This window comes from Dermacentor variabilis, chromosome 8 (assembly GCF_050947875.1).
Source record: "Dermacentor variabilis isolate Ectoservices chromosome 8, ASM5094787v1, whole genome shotgun sequence".
Taxonomy (NCBI): Eukaryota; Metazoa; Arthropoda; class Arachnida; order Ixodida; family Ixodidae; genus Dermacentor; species Dermacentor variabilis.
This window is the reverse complement of record NC_134575.1, coordinates 155393788-155414036: the sequence shown is the minus strand read 5'-3', so window position 1 is coordinate 155414036 and position 20249 is coordinate 155393788. Positions and strand designations below refer to the sequence as shown.

General features: G+C 48.6%; 1 long non-coding RNA gene across 1 annotated transcript; it reads right to left on the bottom strand.

Annotated features, from left to right (window-relative positions):
• Window positions 1–16966: 16966 nt before the first annotated feature.
• Window positions 16967–18606, bottom strand: LOC142591650 (uncharacterized). The gene is made up of 5 exons (XR_012830476.1): window positions 18287–18606; window positions 18086–18150; window positions 17914–18005; window positions 17781–17840; window positions 16967–17209 (listed from the first exon to the last, which is right to left on the bottom strand). It is a non-coding gene; the product is annotated as an uncharacterized LOC142591650 (long non-coding RNA).
• Between the last annotated feature and the right edge of the window lie 1643 nt (window positions 18607–20249).

The following is a 20249-nucleotide window of genomic DNA, read 5'->3' as shown; positions in this document are numbered from 1 at the left end:
CAGTGTAAAAAGCAGGCGCGCACCAAGTCTGTGCGCCTGCACAAAACAGCGCCGAATGGAAAGCAGCGACAAGCGATCGTATAAAAGCATAGAGGAAGAAATTTCAACAAGAGCGGACACTCCCATAGAGCCCAGCGGCCGAATTCATAGAGTTTCCTACAAGAATTACGAATTGACTGTAGCACACCAAGCGGATGTTGTTGACTCCTTCCGGTTTCGGTTTTGGGCGCGCGCGTTTTGAACACCAGTTGGTACACGCCACGCCGGCTCCGCTGCTCGGCGCGGCATTTTTTTTTTTTTTTCGCTTCTGCTGAACCTCGCGTGGCCTTGGCGTGGAATAGTTTCATTATTACGTAGAAATGATTGCGATTGACCTTTACAAGACTGCACCGAATCTGTCAGGTGCAATTTCATAAAGAAAACGAAAGACGTCTTCTGAAATGATGAAATGTTTATTTTGCTCTATATAAATGCTCGTTCCGGGCTTCTTCTGCATTCATCGAAAGTTGTGGCACAGGTAAGCAGCAGTCGTTGCCGTACGATGCTCCACCGGATCCCATCAGCTGAAAGTAAATTACAAGCATGTATCATTTTGGCATATTGACCTAACAGGAGTATTTCGTGTAGAGGCGAAACGTGCGTAAGTGGTGAATGAGCGGCATTACAGATAAATTCACTTTTACGTACATTTCGCAGCAAAGACTCCTCCGAAACAATGCCATAAAATCTGAACATCCGATTTTCAAGCACCCCTCCTTTCCCTGGCATTATTTCCTGCACTTTAAGTGCACAAATACACGGGTGACTGCGCGTTTCCAAAACAACTTGGCCTCAGTCGACACGATGGTACGCGAAGTACACACACAGGCTCAGCCAGACCATGTTACACGCTCGCAGAATGCCTTCTAATCGCACTCAAGTCAGACTCGTGGGTGCAAAGCCTGTTTTCAGTCGCTCATAATACGTAAATGTCATGTTCTTGAGCTCCTCCGTGTTATCTTTTACGCGTCCTGCCGGCGCATGCAACACTCCCGTGTTATCACTCTCGGCAATCGCTCGTCGCGTTTTCGAGAAGCGTGAGTACCGAAATAAGGTACATATATCTTGTTGCAGGGCTATAAAATGCGTCACAAACTTGTCCCACTAAAATTCAGTACACGCAGAACTAACTCACTATGGCCGGCTTGCTTTTTTGCTAACACCTTCGCAACCCCAGGCGCGGCGAGCAAGCCTTAAGATATCCCAAAAAGTTACCAGATAAATTACAATACTTTTTCGGGTCAGAGAATGCGTCACGAACTTCTACCAGTAAGATCCAGTACACGCGAAACTAACTGCGGCACACAGCCGAGCTGCTTTTCGGTAACTGCGTCAATAAGCCGGGCGCGGCAACCGTGCTTCTAAACTACCCCAAATATAACGACGCTAGATGCAATAATGTTGGGGGCCACAGAATGCGCGAAAACTTGTCTGTCTTAAGGCCAGAATACATGGAGCGAACTTTCACGACGAAGTTCGGGCGGCAGAAAATCTGCCACGCCGCGACGCCGTATGTTCGTCGGGCTGCGCTACATGGAGCCAAGAGACGGCGGCCGCCGCCGGTGAGTCGCTGCGTTGTTATCGGTGTGGCTAGGTAGTTTAATTCGCGCTAAGCCACTACTTCAAATATAGACGAGGCAAATGCGCTGTAGTAAAACACATGAAACAAAAAAAAAGAACTTTAACGACAACTATTATCGCTTTTGAATTGCGGAACACTCTAAAAACGCGTAAAATTTTGTTTAGAAATGATTTCTAATGTTTTTTATGTGTTTGAGACATTCATGTTCCGATGTAGTTTAAGGAAAGCGGCGATGCTATGCGTTGTGGCAACACTGGGCGGGTAAACAACTTTCGCCTTTCTAACTCCGCGGCTCTGTTCTGTGGCTCAACGCGCGCGCGGCCGAAGCAAGCAGACCCGAAAGTAGCGCACGTGAGCTTGTCTAACCATGGCTGTTATTAACTTATTAACCGCTTTGGATGCCATGAATACGAAAAGCGGGAGACCGGCGTGAACGATAGAGCGGGATCGGGATACACGGACAAGCGGGGAAGCCTAGCCGGAAGTCGGGGCGGATAGTGAGACCTGATTGGCTCGCTTTGGGGCGCCGCTCGTTTGCCGCTTCCGGTATCGTCGCCGCCCGACGAACTTTTCTGCGCCAGCTGGATCGGCGGCGAACGACGTTTTCTTCGCCGCCGCGCGTACGCCGCCCGGCGTCGAACGCCGACTATTCGTCGCATATTCGCTCCATGTATTCTGGCCTTTAGGCGCTACGACGCAGTACACGCATGTACTACACGCGCAAATGCCTCACACGGCCGAGCCGGTTTTCGCTTACTGCGTCAATAAGCCGGGCGCGGCAAGCGTGCCCAAAACCTACCGAAATAAGTTACAGTAATGTTGGGGCTCATAGAAAGCGTCGCAAATATCTCCCAGGACGAGGCATTAACTCAAATTAACTGCGCCAGGACGGCGGAGCTGTTTTTCGCTAACTGCGCCACTCGAACTAAGCCTAAATGTGCTTAAAATGCGCCGCACACTGTCAAACACAATTTCTCACCTTGCCGTAGTCCAGTAGTGCAGTGGTGCCGTGTCGAAATGCAGACGATACGCAAGAAAAGCATAGAGAAGGCCGGGAGCCCAAAAACATGGGCTATATCCAAAACAGACGGGTCGCCGAGCACTAGAGCTTCGCACGTACGGCCGGCCTCGCTCACTCCTGCGGCTTGTCTGGCGCATGACGTATGCACGCGCGTCTGGCGTGCCGCTAGCTTGTTGCTAGGCAACGCAACAGAAAGTTGCAAAGTGTAAGTTCATTTACACGCAAAACTTTTTCACTTTTAGTGGGAAAGAATAAAAAAAATAAAACGTTGTCTGGAAGTTTATTTCACATTCTTTTTTTTCTGATGCTCGCGTCAACTAACGGATGTTGTTGAAACTAGGTGTGACGTTTTTCCTGTTGCCAGTTTTTGAAGAGTGTCCCCTCTTGTTGAATTTCTTTCTCTATGATAAAAGCCTAGTGCAAAAACCAGACGCACACCGATGTGCGCTCGAAAAAGCAACTGTACAAAAGCCTAGTGCACAAACCAGGCGCACAGCAACCTGCGCTCGGAAAAGCGCGCGCAAGCACGTAGCGAGCTGCGCCAATCCAATCCAGAAGCCAAAAAAGGGGGGTGGGGAATGTGTGACATTAAGTTCAGTGTTACCGGAGGTTCCTCTCCAATTCCTTTCGTTGTTCTTCATCACGTGGAGCGCTGAAAAAAAGACGCCTTTAGTGCATCTTTCACGCGACTGTAGCTAGTTCTGCACAAGGGTGCAAAGTAGTAATTTCGACGGCGGCTTGCCAATCTCACTCACTCACAGTGCACATTAAAGGGAAGCTGAAACACTTTTCGAAAAAAATGAGTTCTCCGCGGCATTCTACAGTTTTGAGTCCCCTGAACACGAATATCTGGTTCAAAAGGGCGGAAACAAACGCAAGCGGCTGTTTTTCCAAGAAAACGCGCACCAGCGCCTCAGGGCATCGCGCGAACGCCGCTGTTGCCCGTGATTGGTCGGGGCCGCTGTGACGTCGTTGGCGGTAGTCGCCGGTCGGCGCCGCCGCATATCTCCGTTTCAGAGCGTAGTACCATTCCTTTCTCTCTGGTAGCACGCGGTTCTGCTGTTCTGGCTTCATAGCTGAGTTGCAAGATGGAACGTTCTCGCTGTCTCCGACAGCTTGTATTGTCCCCGTACATGTTTGAACCTACAGCCGATACGGAAAACGATGGCGGCAACAGAGTCAACGACGATATTGAGTGTGCCAACAGCGAGAGCGATGTGGGCACCTTCTCGCGCGCTGGAAATCTTAGCTGGTACGTATGTTTTTTTTTTCATGTAGCTGCACGTTGCAATGACGGGAGAAAAAATGCGCTAAAGTGTCACTGGGAACATGCTGCTGGAAGAATGCCGAAGCACTAACTTCTCATTAGATTTACACGGGTGCAATTCCGCGATGTCAAGCACCTTGCCGCTGCTTGGCTAAAGTCCCGTAGTTTTTTCAGCGTTGATACACGATCGCGAACATAAGTGCCGCGTTTCAAAGCGCTCACATGCAGTGCTGTGAGGTACAATCATGGAAGTTGCTTATCATACACATCCGGAGATGACCAGAGGTATTATATGTGCAATATTCATACTATGGTATGGCAAGCAACTATGGCAAGCACTTTGCACGTAGGTGCATATTCCCGGCTGTGCCTCCACCTCGCTTTGTCGTAGACCGTTTGTTTGACACTAAGGTGATCATCTGGTAAAAAATTGCCCGTGTGCAAATTAAAACCCTTACCTCACGCTTTCTCCTCTTGGCGAAGGCCGCTTTTGGAGGTGGAGAGGTGTTTTTCTTGTAGCAGAATATAGACGGAACAACGCCGGGCTTCAGTCGCGCCGATTTAATTGGAATACCGATTGCCCGCATCGTTGTCAAGCTCCGATGATAGTCACTGTCGCGGAAATGGTCCGAGCACAGCACAGTTGATTTCGTCGGCACTAACTTATCTCTCCCCACCGCACGTACCCACTGCGCTGCAAGCTTTTTTTCCTTCGGGAATTTGTGAAACACCACATCGTCTCGCCCGCCTGTGTTCGCGCAGCCGAATGCTGCACAGAACGAGGGCATGTTGGGCGCCCTTGGCTGTAGGCACTCACGCAGCACAGAAGGAAAGAACAGTTTACGAAAATCGCAAAACAAACGTGAGCGGCGACGGCGGCAGATCTCTCGTAGCGTCGTTCAGTAAAGCGCAGGACGGAAAGAGGCATGCCAGCACATGTCAGCACGCCGGTCCGCATCTCGGTTGGCTCGGTCTCCGCCCATGACGTCACTCTCGCCGGTTCTCTCCTCTGCCAACGTCCTCACCCGGCGCTCCGGGAAGCGATGGGGGCGTGTCCGCGCGGGTGATTTAGAAAGCGATTTCCGCCCGTTGTATTAACAAAACGAAAAAAAAAATTTCGGAACCGTAAATTATTAGGTCTGTTCTTCCCAATCCCAGCAATTCATAGAAATTGAAAACCGTTTCAGCTTCCCTTTAAGTGAAGCGTCAAGCACAGAGCAAGCACAGAGGATGCTGCTGAAAACGCCGGCTGGACTTGCAGTCGACAGCACGTCGATCCAAGAGAACACACTCCACACGAATCGAGGGGAAGTTTTCAGGAGAAACAGGCGGCAGCGCCTCTGGCGGGCGCCAGAGCAGTCGACGCTGAGTGCGCCACGGCGACGCGGCGCAGGGATGCGGCAGTGAGCGCACTGCCCCTATTCTAGTACACTGGTACGCACAACATTGTGTTGCTTCGCAAAATGGCTGCGTTCGGTGCTGCTGCAGCGCTCGCGTTTAGCGATGAGAGCTCGGACGACAGCGATTACGAAGTGACGCAGGTGCTGTACGAAGCCTTCTATGCACGTTGTGCATGCACAACCTTTGCAGGCGCGACATGAAAATGACGGACTATGCAACTGCCACGGTCAAATTACACACGGGGGACGGCGAGTTTGGTTGCCGTGAAAACGTACAGAACGGAAGTCGGGCATGGTTTTCGGCATAGAGTTTCCTACAAAAATTACTAGAGGGAACTCTGGCGCTGCAGTCGTTGTCCTACCATGGGAATGATGATTCCGATGGGAAGTACATGGATTTGTCTGATCTTCGTGCTTGTGGATTCAAACGTTCTTGTGGCTTTGTATATTACGCTATATAAATCTTATTGTAGCATATTTCAGCGCAATATATATATTCTTCGAAGTGCAGAAGACGCCGGGAACGCGTAAGTTTGCTATTATTTGCAACAATTGAGCTTGGCCAGGTGGCCAAATCGAAACGCGCCAAGCGTCTCAAGGCACTGGCATGTCCGCGATAAATTCACAAGGGCGTTTCATTCGCTTGTCGATACATGCATCGGTGGCTTAATGGTTTCAATGTCATGCAGGCTTCTGTACTAGAGGCCCTGTGTTCGAATCCTGCCGTCGGGGAATTTTAATGTTGTTTATTTAATTATTACGCAACACACTGTTGAAAATGATTTTACAAAGTCACAAAGTCGTTTGAAGCCAAAAGGACGAAGTTTAGGCAAATCCATGTACTTCCCATAATTTCCATACTGGGACAACCACTCGCATTGCAGCTCCCACTTGCGCCAGAGTTCCCTCTAGGAATTCTTGTAGGAAACTCTATGGTTTTCGGAACCGGTTCGTGCGACGTGTACGCAGACTTCCTGTGTGATCCGCCGCGGAGCGTTTTTGCGCTCCGCTGGCCGATTCGGATTTATGAAACCCGAGCGCTCGCTCGAGGATTTCGGCGGCCGCTCCAGATCGACCAGTGAAAAACGCCATAAGTTAAGCCTCTCACACATATCCAGCAGCATGTTACCTGTGGAGTCTGTGTACGAACAAAGTCGCTGAAGCCTCGACCACAGGAGCGTCCGTGAGCCGCCGTAACGCGCACTCTAGGTAATCCAGGAAATCCAGGTAATCCAGCCGCGTTCATCGCTTTAGCGCCACCTATTTAAAAATAATATACGGAGCCAAGCCAAACCAGTATTTAGCGTTGGAACGACAGGACACTTTATAACGCTTACCCCCCCCCCCCCCCCCCACTTTCCACTCCGTCGACCGGGTCGCAGGAACGGCGGCCTTCAAATTATGAAATGGCTTTAATGGGCTGCTGTTGGTTTGGTTTGGATTTTGTGGCGATTGAATGTGCTTTTCGGGCACTGAACATCGCGCCCGAGAGCTCCGTGGCCGCTGCGCATGCTTGAGCAGAGAGAAGGCGAGAAAGAAGAAAAACTTTACCCCCCCCCCCCACAGGATGTGACGTCACATTGTTGCTTGTTTTTACTTTTTGAAAGAGCTGCTCTCGAACGTAGATTAGCCATTGCCGTCGTGCCGGCTGCGAGGCGTTCTGCGCGCGCTTTTGTGCGTGTGGAAAGGGTCTAACGTGCGCGATATTCGGGCGTGCGCAGTAGACTTGTGCAGTCGTGGACTTGGACTCCGTGACATTTGCTTTCGTCATATGCGATTAGCGGCTTGCCGACAGGTGAGCCGCCTCTGTACTTAGGTGAATACCTTGTTTTTCGTGGTCCTGAAATAAATGGCACGTCGCTGCTATGGCGACTTCAATAGAGTGCGGTAATTGCTGCGCATTACGGGCGATTGAATTGCACAATACGTGCTGCATTATCGGTGTATATAGAGAAAACTTATCCTGTGAGCCTTACTTCCGTCAGTCAGTAGGTTACATGTTTCGCTCTTATCCAGTGCGCAGTGCTTGATATCCACTAGCGATCTGTTTCAAATATCGACGAAGTGTCTATTCATCGTGCAGATGTTTTTTTTTCAGTGCGGCTTTTTTTATTATTATTATTCACACAACTGGCGATGGGCAGCAGGGTTACGGCCGTGAGTTTTCCTTTCCAGCAAACCTTTTCAAATTGAGAGAGAGAGAGAGAAAAAAAACATTTATTCGGACCATCGAGGTGGTTGCTCTTGAGGTCGAGTGGGTGGTGTCCTCATTCCAGGACTCCACTGGCCATGGCTGCTCGACGTACTTGCTGGACGAGAGCTTCTTGTCCCGCCAGGGTATCGCCGGTCAGCTGTACCTCCCACCGCTCAAATGACGTGCTAGGAGTCTTTAAGTGTTGAGGTTTGCCCACGCACCCCCACGAGATGTGAAAGAGTGTAGGGCGTGTGTCGCCGCACCAGGGGCAGACGCCGCGATATGTATGTGGGAACATTTTACTGTATCTGTGTAGGTTTGGAAATGTGTTAGTCTGTATAAGTCGGAGAGCTACGGCATCTTCAGTGCTGAGCTTTTTGTGAGGCGGAGGATAAATCCTGCGGTTGAGTCGCTGGATCTCGAGTCGGTCGCAGTAATTGGATGGCAGGGGCATGAAGGTAAAGGGTGGGGATTGATGAGACGATTGGTCTTGCCCCGCTCGGTTGATTAGCGCTCGAGCTAGGGCGTTCGCCCTTTCGTTCCCCTCCAGACCCGCGTGACCCGGCGTCCACGTGATTTGATGGTATTCTTGCAGCCTCGGGCCTAGAATCTGAGCCGCCAGCAGCGGTGTTCGTCCGTTCGTAAAGTTACGGCAGGCCTGTTGCGAGTCGGTAACGACGTGGACTTCCCTGCCTACCCTGTCTTCTTGCTTTATTACCAGCGCCGCGGCTATGGTCTCAGCCGCAGCTGGGGTCTCTGCCCTTACGGAGGCCGCGAGGGTCAAGGAGTTGTCTCTCCCGTTCACGGCGGCTACCGCGAAGAGGCCCCCTACAGGGTACGCCGCCACATCCACGTACGTTACGTACGGGTCACCCTTGAATTGTCGGCGCTGTCTGTCGACGCGAGCCTTGCGTCGTCCTTCATGGAGTTCATGACTCATGTGCTTCGGTATCGGGTTCGCCTTGATCTTGCCTCTGACCTCTGGCGGGAGTGATCGTTGCCCATCGAGGGCACGGAGCTCCGTTGCCGTTCCGGTCCGGTGGAGGATGGCTCTGCTCGCCGCCGTGTTCTGTAGTCTGGCCTTTTGCGAAGCCATAACCGCGTCCGACAGCTCAGCGAAGGTGTTGTGGATCCCGAGGGCCGCTAACTTCTCGTTTGAGGTGGTGACAGGGATACCCAGGGCCGTTTTGTACGCGCCTCTGAGGATGGCATCGACTTGTTCTTGGTCGCGTTTGTTTAGCGAGTGATAGTGATACGGCATGCTATACGTTATTCTGCTGATCACCAGAGCCTGGACGAGGCGAATCGTGTCCTCTTCTCGCATGCCCTTGCGGCTTCTTGTAATTCGTTTTATAATCCGCGAGATCTGGTTGGTGGCAGACCTTAGGGTTTGGATGGTGTGGGAGGCTTTCAGGTTACTCTGGATCCAAAAACCCAGAAACCTAGTCTTATTGCCTTCCGTTATCTTCTGGCCCTCAAGATAGAGGTCGATAGGGCCGGGGGACTTGTAGATTCCTCCTCCGTGCACCCGGATCACTTCGGACTTTCGGGCGCACAACGCATCCCGCTCGCTGCCGCAAATCTCTCCACGGCCGTCGCGGCCTCTTGAAGGGTCGCCTCCTTTCGCGAGATAGCAAATTTAAGTGTTACACTCGCCGCTACTATGTGACCGCTATTCCATGTGACCCAGATTTAAGCTGCCTCAGGTTGTATTAACGCACACAGAGGATTTTAGAAAAATGGTTGTCGCCGGAGAAATCAATGCAGTGTGCCAGTTCTTTTGGCATGGTGCTATTTGTGAAATTGATTATATTTCCCCCAGTCACGCTCAAGTACTTACTGGTCAGATGCTTGAACTTCTGAAGAAGTATTTGCAAAGTTTCCCTTCTAACTCAGCATTGTAACTGACGCTTCTCGGAAGTATGAGTGTGGTATTTGCCCCTGCAGCACTGCCATGAGTTCAAGTTCAAATTGTGCCCACCGACTGTCTATCCGTGTGCCACTAGAAAGTACAAAGAATTCATTTCTCAATTGTCGCAACATTTATTTTTCATTCCATCTTCAAGAAATTTGTGTGGTTTACGATGGCGGGGTTTGCCCGACTGGGTGTTGCTCACCAGTGGATTGTTGTTTTTGCAGAGGGCGTTTCCGATGAAGGGAAACGACCGTTTGCCACTGGGATTCTTGATTGTGGAGCTGCTCCGAGAGGACGGGAGACGGCCCGGGCAAATCCTCGTCAGGCAGGGGTCTCGGGTGACTCTCGGATACAACTTTCATGCTTTCGGTGTCGGTGGTTTGGTGGGCGATGGTTCCTGGGTTTCCCGCGATCGTAGCGTTCCGGGCTGGGTCGGCCCCACAGCTCACCGTAGACACGGTGGCTGCTTGCGGGTCTCCGAGCTCCCGCGCGTCAGCGTTCGGCGTTAGGGCTAACCCTACCGTTGCCGTGGCCGAACGAATAGGGCTCTCGTTGGTCTTAAAACTGCGGCTCGCCGAAGTTCGGTTCCGTTGAATCCCCTTGATGTTTACAAATATATTCCGCTGATCGCAGTGGTACCAGGAGATTTTGGGCGCTTGGAAAATTTGAAATCACGGAGCCAATGCAAAGCACGTCTGCACGTCGTCTGCTACCAGGAGCTCGCACGATGCACGCAGCAGGAGTGCACTGCCAGCACTTCTTAAGTAGCGAGCGCGACAAAACCGGGAACTGGTTCTTAGGAACACCTTTACTAGCCGACTATATAAATTTTCCTTCTTTTTTCGCCCTTCGTCATCGGCTCGGACATGACTCGCTTGCCGCCGCGCTGCCGCTATCCCTGCTCTCTACCCTACGGCGCGTCGCGTGATAGAAGCAATGGACCTTCAAATCGAACATCACGATATACGGGCCCTGCATTGCCTGCGCGAAGTAAAATCGAAGGGTGTGGTGCTGACGGTGCGCGCTGTGCCGTGAAATCAAGGAAGAAAGTGCGGCACTCCCGAGCTAGAGAAGAAAGGGTAGCCAATATAAGAGATCTCCACAATATCTTCGCGTCGTGACAGTATAGTTTTACCAGCCTAACGAAGGAAGCGCTGGACCAACCTAGGTTGAACCTTTCTGATTGCTGAACGGCTATCTGCGAGCTATTCACGCTGGCGATAGCACTGAGAATTCGATCTCACTATGCAAATATCTGCTTTGCATTGGCTTTGAAGCGGAGGTCACGGGAAAGCTTACCCAGCCCTTCTACCGGGCAACACTGTAATTGCGAGAGCAACTTCGTGGACAGTGTCGGCAGCAGAGATCTAGGCCATTCCGATGAATGCTTCGCCTCCGACCGACCTCTGGGAGCTGCAGGCCGGTGGCGATGAACCGCAGCGCGCAATTCCTTCCTCTGCGTGGAATGACTACTGGTACGCTTGCATCCGAGTCTCCTCCAATCGGTAGCGTAGCCTGCAAAAGGTCTACTTAGAAAGCCGGCAAGGGCGGTGCAACTCATTATCCGTCACTTCTTTGAACGCGTATCCCACTTCCAGCCGTGGCCGACACCAAAAGAGCACCGCCAAGCAGACGACAAGCACCAAGCCTCCTCGCCAAGCGCCCGCGTGTCTCCGAGGTCGCGCGACCGGCGCGCGCGGCCACGGTCGCGAGCCAACAGCCAAGCCACAGCAACGGAACCGAAAGCGGACTGCCCCTTCGCCGGTTCTTACGACCGGTTCGCTTTGAAGATGATTGACAGATGCGTGACGTATTAATGAATTGCGATACCGCCCCGCTGCCTCTGACGACCTGTGACGTAATCAAAATTTTGGCCAATCAGGTAAGGCCAAACGAACGTTCGTAACCGTTATAAGATTCGGCCCCAGGGTTGACAAGCGGTGTGCAGTGTGTGTGCCGTGCTGATGTGTCTCCCGATAACATGAGCGAGTGTCAACAACAGTGGTGCTACGTGTGTGAGTGCCACTCTGTGTGTGTATGCGGAGTACCGTACAGTGAGCGCCACGGCGGGTCACGACACGTACCGATCAGTGGCGTAGCCAGAAATTTCGTTCGGGGGGAGGGGGGGGGGGCTCAAGTTGCAGCTCGGCCTCCTCCTTAAAAGGAAGCTTTAGCTCGGGTACTCCAATCTAAATACATGTAGAAGGAGAGTTCGTTTTCTCGGCAACCACTGCACTAAATTTGAAAAGGTTTGTTGCATTAAAAAAAAAACTTAAATTCTTGTGACTGTTTATTTCGAATTTTTCATTTAGGTTGTCAATTCTTTATTGAAAATTGGCAAAAATCGCAATTTCAGAAAACGAAACTATCAAGTTTAGAACTGTAACTCAAGAATGAAAAACGATATCATAATTCGGTGAATTGCATCTAACAGTACATCTACAGCGGACAAAATTTTATGTTACACATAAATTTCAAAAATTTAGTATGGAAATACGGCTTTTGCAGAACCCTCGTACGCAACGTAACCAATTCACGTAAGATACAAATTGACACAAATTTGTCCGCTTTGACTGTTATAGTTTAAAGATACCGTTTACAGAACCGCGATATCTTTTCTTGATGCAGAGCTATTAGTTTGTAAACGTAGTGCTTCTATCTTTTTCGAACTTTAGATTTTTTCAAAATATTTCAAACAAAATTCAGGCCCTAAATCAAAATTCCGCTTTCAACAGACACTAGAATTCAACTTTCTATCTCAAATGCAACAAATTTCATTTAAAGCGATCCAGGGGTTATCTCGCAAAAACGTTTCTGCGCTTTACATGTACTTCAATGGGCCGCGTCAGAGTTGGGCCCGAGCTAAAGCTTCCTCTTAAGCAATTTGTCGAGCGATCAAATACATCAATAATAATTGCATTGCCATTGCCAAAGATGCTGAAAACGAATTCTTGAACGCTACGCACTGTCAAAAGAAGTCAATTAATTAATAAAAGAATATACTCGTATGTGCTAGAAGTTGTGCCCAAAATAACTGATATCAATGCTTACATGTTTTTTGTCTATTTAATAAGTAAAGAAAATATCACACGAACTTTCGAACTATATCAGTTCGAAACCAACAAAGCAGTGCATACCGCTGATATGAAAAATGTAAAGGCCATGAAATGAACAAGTTGAGGACAAACATGTTAATGAAACTTTGCGGTTCAAGAACCTTATTTACGTTCTTGCACACATGCAACGGCCAATGAAAAATCTCAATGACGCTGTCATTTGCTCCAATGTATTACGCAGGAGCAGCTGTCACCGGTCGTGCATCGTGAGTAATTGCGCCGAAATTATAGTGGCAACAGAGAGCACGTATAAAAAGCTGGAGTTCTGAAAAATATACGAGGCCGAGTAAAATGAAAGTAAGCCAATGCGAATGTATGACAAACGGGGTACTTTATTTAAAAGTAGCCTCCATGAGCATTTAGACATTTGTCCCATTGACTAACGAGTCGCGTGATTCCCGTGTTGGCACTCCTTGGGCTGCTGCTTCAAAAAGTCGGCAACTGACTCTTTCACGTCATCGTCCCACACAAATCTGGTTCCCTTGAGCTGCTTCTTCAGTTGTCTCAAAATGTGGAGGTCGTAAGGCGACAGGTATAAGCTGCATGACGGATGTTGCAGCGTTTCGCACTTGAAGTTTGCCATTTTTATATTCACCACCTCAGCGACGTGGGGGCGGGCATTGTCGTGGAACAAGATGACCTCATTCGTCATTTTTCCATGTCGTTTGTTCTTGATCGCGACACGCAGACAATCCGGCGGTTCACAATATCGGAAGCAATTGATAGTCTCTCAAGATTTATCAAATTCTATCAGTAATGGCCCCTGACGATAAAAAAAAAAGTAACCCGCCCTGGTAGCTCAGTGCCTATGGTGTTAGGCTGCTGAGCACGAGGTCGCGGGATCGAATCCCGGCCACGGCGGTCACATTTCGATGGGGGCGAAATGCGAAAACACCCGTGTACTTAGGTTTAGGTGCACGTTAAAGAACCCCAGGTGGTCGAAATTTCTGGAGTCCTCCACTACGGCGTGCCTCATAATCAGAAAGTGGTTTTGGCACGTAAAATCCCAAAATTTAATTTTTAGAAAAAAAGTCAATACTTTTCCGTCGGAAACGGCGGCCTTTGCTTTCTGGGGGTGGTCAATACGAATGTTTCTACTGTAAGCTTTGCCGTCGCGTTTCAGGCTTGTTGTAGTGGCACCATAATTCGTCTCCGATCACAATTACAGTCAAGAAGTCATCACCCTGACTGTGATACCGGATCAGATGAGTCAAGGCAGCGCCGAACTTCTCCGTCTTATGGCGGTGGTTCAAAATCTTGAGCATCTACTGCGCACACAAGAGCCGATAACCGAGATGTTCATGAATTATAGCGTGAACCGAACCGTGACTGATGTTCACACGCTGTGCATGTTCGTCGATGCTTATCCTCCGTTCCTGTCTTATCAGCTCATCAACCTTTGCATTTTTGTTGGGGGTGATTGCACGGTGGCTTTGACCCGGTCTTGGATCGCCTTTGCAACTTTCGCGTCCTTCTTTGAACAGTTTGTTCCAACGCTTCACAGTGGTCAATGAAGTGCAATGTTCAACGTGAACGGCAGCCACACGGCGACTAATTTCGTTTTAGGAAACACCTTCAGCTTTCAAAAACCTCAAGGCACCACGCTGCTCAACTTCTGGAGCGTTCATTATGTCACGCGACCATGCTCAACCCAGTGTTTGAGAGCATTAAAGAACATTTATCCTCACACCTGCGTGTCACTTTTGTATATGAGGGATGCCTGTGTGCTGCGCGCATGCCTCGCAGATAATGAACCGAACCATTATTGCGCGAGATGGATAGGCTCACTTTCATTTGAATCGCTCTCGTACATCAGAAATGGGAAGATACAATGGAATATACAAATGCGAAGATACAGCTTGATAAAGGGCAAAAACGCTTCACCGGAAACAAAGCTCACTGCACGTATACATGAAACCTCGCCACAAGATATTTAAATATAAGTCTCCAACTTCTCCAAGTTGGAGAAGTATGGGAGAGGCCTTTGCCCTGCAGTGGGTGTAACCAGGCTGATGATGACGATAAGTCTCCAATAAATCTGCGTATCTAAGAAAATATCACTGTATATAATGCGCCAAACAAGGCAAATAAACATGTTGCGCAATCACAGAATCCTAAATCCCGCCCCCATTCCATCCACTCCACCCCATGTATCGCGCTCAACGGAAGGCGGCATGCTTCCTCCCCGCTTTTCTTCCTTGCGCACACAAGACTGAGCCGCCATCGTCGGCTCACCCATGCCAACCCCCTCCCCATGCTTTCACTCGCACATACAACATGCGGCGCGCGGTCACGATGCTAATTCCCTTGGACTTTATACGGAACACGAGGACGACGGCGACAGCATGGAATGCGCCTGGAGTTTCATATAATTGCTGTCGCAATAATATAGTAACAGTACCCGGTAACTGAAGCGCCCCGTGGCCCATTACTTTCCGTAAAAGAAGTAACAAAGTCGAACTTTCACCATGCGACAATTTGCTGCGCTGCGACAATGTCTTTTTGTCTTTTGTGGGGCGGGAACGCGGAATTTAAAATAAAACGCAAAGTAAAGCATGTTGGCCACAATCGAATGCCTACTTTGGGCACCTAGTACGTGTGGCTGCCGAAGGAATATCGAAGAAAACGTGAGACTCTTGGTCCACCGAGAACCGTACGCATACTGCTATGTATCCTACACCGGCGAGACAAGACTTTCCAGAGAGGTTGCGCTCAAGCGAACGCGGTGCAATATGTCGAGTCCCCACAGTGATGGCGGCGAGCGACCATTCTTTCTTTTTCACGTCTGCTAGCCAGAAAGTGTCCAAAACTCTGCGAGGCGAAAATCCACTAGGCCAAAGAAAACCGAACGCGCACCGAAGTGCGCCGCGCTGTGGTCGCGGCAACACAAGAAAAACGCATGCGCTCGGGCTGGCTCTGGCAGCACGCGGGTGGCGTAGCGAGAACAAAAAAATTGAAGAGGCTCAATGTGTCCTCACTGATAGAAGTCCAAATAGAAACAATATATAAGAACGCAGTTCCCTTTGCTGGCTTTACTGTCTGACATGGATGCTTTGGCGTAAGTGAAAAAAAAATGTTGATATTATTGTGACATGATGGCACAAATGAACCAGCACAACGCTTCGTCTCATCGGACCTCGCTGCGTGCTTTGTCCACTTGTCTGATAGTGTGTAGATATGGCTTGTCTCGTTTTATGTTTTGATGTACGACGTTAGAAAAGTTAATGCACCTTTGGCATCAAATGGTTATAACAACATTAAACCCACACATTTCCGCAATTGAAGATCTAAAGCACAACTTTGGAAATGCCAATGCACCTTTCACATCAAAAGTTTATAAGAACTTTATACCCATAAAGTTTCGGAATTGACATCCATGCGCTCCCCAGATTCCGCGGCCTCCGCGAGATGCTGCGGTGAGCCCGTTCGCCGTCAACACGCCCTTGAAACTTCGTGCTCGGATGGGGCTGCTTGCGTTATGTGATTCCCGGTGCATGGGCGTTGCCGCAAAATTCAGCCCGAGTTAGCAATATTCGCGATGAAATGTTTTTATGAGTGTGAAAAAGACATTCTAGACAAAATCCAGAGCGATTTCCGGTGCCGGGGATTGCTTTGGTCGGCGGTGCGTGGGCAGCACGAAAAAATTTCAGGGGGGGGGGCTGCAGCCCCCCCCCCCGGCTACGCCCCTGGTATCGACGGATGCGGTTCGAGAAAACGTAGGCCTAACCTCTTTTCTTGGGCAGCCCTCGAGCAGTTCTGGCAGCCCGCGACAGGTGGCACCACGAGACGCCAGGCCGAGGCCTCGACTCTGTGACACACCGTGACGCTACCCGCGACCAGCATCCTTCTAGGATAAGCAATCTCACTTAGCCATGGAGAGGGGTGTGAAGAGGTAAAAGCACGCTGATGAAGAACAGCCCAAGTAACAGAAAGTCCCCGTTACAATATCGGCCCGACATCTCTGGCTGACTGCAAAACCGTTGGCCCGACCTCGGCGCCCGATGGAGGGCCGGTATCGGGGATTGACACTGACCTCACGTCCGCCAACCTCGGCAAGTGACTTAGGCCCGACCACTGTAGCCGACGTGGCTGAGTGCACACTGCATGCGGGCCGACTACGGCCCAATATTTCGTAAGCACCGGTTTGCTGTTGGCCAGCGGTCGGGTGCGGACGGTTTTTTAAATCATTTTTTATATTAAAAACACATCAGGTTTTTCTTTTTTTGCTGTGTGTTGCGTTTTCAGGTCAACGATATACAGTTTATTAGAGGCGTTTAACTCGCGCAGCCAATTAATATACGCGATATGCGCGCAATTCACAAGTGAAACATAATTAACCGCCTCTAATTCTCTGTTATCGTTAGTGAAAATACGCAACACGCAACAAAAGAAACACGTGAACGCAATGTTTTCTCTTTTTAGGTGTTTATTTTGCAATCATAAAATACATTAATTTTTTCGCGCAGCAGAGTTAACAATTTTCAAGTAGCCTTTGTTCCCTGAAATAGTATGATACAGCTAAGGGACATAGCTGGTCTGCTGTGAGAGCTTCCCATACTGTCCGGGAGGTTCTCTTACAGCCGTTCCCATGTTCTTGGCTCTGAACGGTATAGCATCCGGCATTTCTCTGTCACCTTCGACAGTGAAGCTTGGATAGTTACAGTGCTCATAAAAACTGAAACAAACGAACAAACAAATAAATAACTAATAATAACTCTGTGAACCATGCAGATGATTTATAGTGGACTTTTTTCACAGTCGTGTGCAAGAAATCCCGATCCTGACACATCCACACACAAAATAATTGTTTTGTCGTTGCACATGCATGTATAATGGACATATATTGTCACTTTCAGTGAAAATTAGTGCGTTCTACTTCTGCCACGTGATTCACGCTTTAGAGCCACCCAAGGAAACCTGAGGACAGGAAGGAAAGATTTACTGATTCGGCTCAGAATATCATTGCAAAAAAACATCCGGGCAGCGCGGTAAATGAATACAACACATTGTTGCACAAACAAAATAGCACGCAGACTGCCACGAGACAAACGTATAGGTATACATAATGTCGAGATCGCGGTGACAAAGTATTACACGTAAACTACGAAAATGCAACAACAAAAAAATTGAGGAGCAGCTTACATATGGGCTGCCCGCAGGGTTTCACGTACATGTCTTCTTGTCTCATGTTCCTAGATCTACTCTAGTCCACATGCGGAGAAGTGCCACACACAATACATTCTTACCTGCAATGCACCAGACGTATATCGTACAGTAGTGGATATTTACAGTTTTGTTTTTGTCATCTGTGGGAAAGAACGAAAGCAACTTCTAATTAATTACGACTTTTCCGTAATGACAACCAGACAAGCGTCTTACGTGATTTCATCCCGAATGGTGATAACAGTGCCGAGCGTAGCAGGTCATTCGCACACTGTGCTTCAATTTAAGCAGTGTCGTTCCAGTGTTTCCTAGATAAAGATAAAGGAATATACGTCACGCTTACAAGAAAAAATAATATTAAAAATATATACATGAAAGTACGTCTCACATTTCCCTGTCCCAACTTTAGAACGCTTGATCCGTTCTCATACAAAGCCTCTTTTTTTTCCCTTCCTGTCAGAAAAAATTAACAGAAAAAACAAGGAGTTTATCATACGTTGCAAATCCATTTACGCAATACAAAGCGAGTTTCGTTCACTTGAAAAAGACGGTCATGCATTACACAACGTGAAATGAAACTGCCACTTACGAGTACGCATATCTTGAACGGCGAGATACGGCGGCTCCACTGCATGGAAAGGGCTTGCGCTGTTCTTGTCCATGTCACTTTTGTGTAGTTTGCGTTTATATGCGCAGTCCATTATAACAGAAATGCACCAACTAGTCTACCAAGAGACGCGGAACGAGCTGGCATCCAGGTCTAGCATTTGGCGGCAGCTCCCCCCGTGCCATTTGGCGGGAACTCGCCTGCGCCCCTGCGAGCAGGCGGCGTTGCGCCTGACGAATAAAAAAATAGACAGCAAGGAAAGTCCCGTTTCGCTTTCTTGCCCCGTCCTCGCTGGTGGTAGCTGATGCTGACAGAGAGAATTGCCCGTCCCTGCTTTCCAAGAATCTCTTCATTCCTTCTGGGAGAGGGAGATGCGACCGCGCAAGACGACTTCGGTTCCCCACACTTTCCCTTTTTTTTCCCTTTCTTTTTCAGGCGCCTCCTGTGAGCGCGTCGCCGTTTCTTTTTGGTGCGTGTGCTGGGCACGTGCGTGCGTGCGTGCGCGTGTGTAATGAAAATCTGCGCTCTATATCTTGCAGGGATTGGTAGCTCTATACGAATATGTATATAGCTTATGTAAACAGTAACTTTGACCTCTTCAATGCGTCGAACAGTAATTTGGGTGCTATGTACGTCAGCATGTAGGTTCTGTGTTCTTTTCTGGGAGTATTGTATAAATATCGTATAATCTTGTTTTGTTTCCTTTTGTACTTGCTCATTATTGTATACCTGTTATTACCGTGTGCAATTGTCTTTGCTTTAAAAGTCTCGCTGTAAAGGCTCTGCGAAGCAAAAGGGGGCTGCGGCTTTGTCAATCTGTATCTGACATCTTTTTCTGCACCTCCACTGTCTGTACCTTTACAAGGCAGAAATAAATAATTTGAATTTTAATAAATATTTATCGTCAAAGCATCACGTCTATATGTGCACGAAGTTCGATAGGTGCATGCATGCATACACAGTCAATACGCTTTCCAGGGAGCTTTGCACGAAAATGGTAGATGTGCTTCACAGGAGACGGCGCTTGAAAAAACACTCATGATATACCCTGAATTTATTAATTCTTAACTGCTTGATTGTTGAACGTCATTAGTTCATTGAGCAAAAATTGGAAGAATTTGATGTACCTCTAGTTCTTCCCGATCAAATCCACGTCGACAGCAGAAATGCTCCATTTTATGATTTGCATTGATTGGCATGCAGCCTTAATTATATACTTAGACGAATCGGCAATAGCTACAAAAATTGCAGATTTTGACATCTCTTCACAATTCGGCTTCGTATAATCGCTTCTTCCACCCTCCCCAGTGAAAACATCTAACTGAAATGTTTCCTAGAACTGTACAGTCCACGAGTCGCCTGCGCTTAGATCCTTTGACGATTTTTGCTGTGCTGCGACAGGGCCGTTTACAATTACCACGCCGTTCGTCGCGAACAATTTTGCCTGACTATTTCCGCAGTTCAGATGACTATTACGAGAACTGTCTAATGCAATATCCACTTGATTAAATTTTGTTCCCCATTAAATAGTTATTTTCTCGATAGTTTAACTACAAAAGAAGAAAGCAATAATGAACGACACAATAGTGTTGCAAACATATCCGTTTTTGAAGTATTGAAATCTTGTGCTTTTTGTAAAGCAAATGTAATACTTACGCCACATGTATTCTTCCTCCTACTTCCACATTGGTCTCTACTAACTCTTATTCTCATAATAGTGGTCATTGCATGCACACCCGCATATATAGCGAGGATAAATGTGATTCTGATTTCATAATTCACTCCAATTACTACTGTTCGATCAGTCCAGCATAAAACACAGAACGATACCCTTTAGCCGGAAGTTTATCTAACAGCCAGATGAACTGTGACGAACCGCCGTCATCGCTTTTGTATAGCTGCTCTATATTCCGTCATCATTCGTCTGTCAACAGTTGTTACGCAA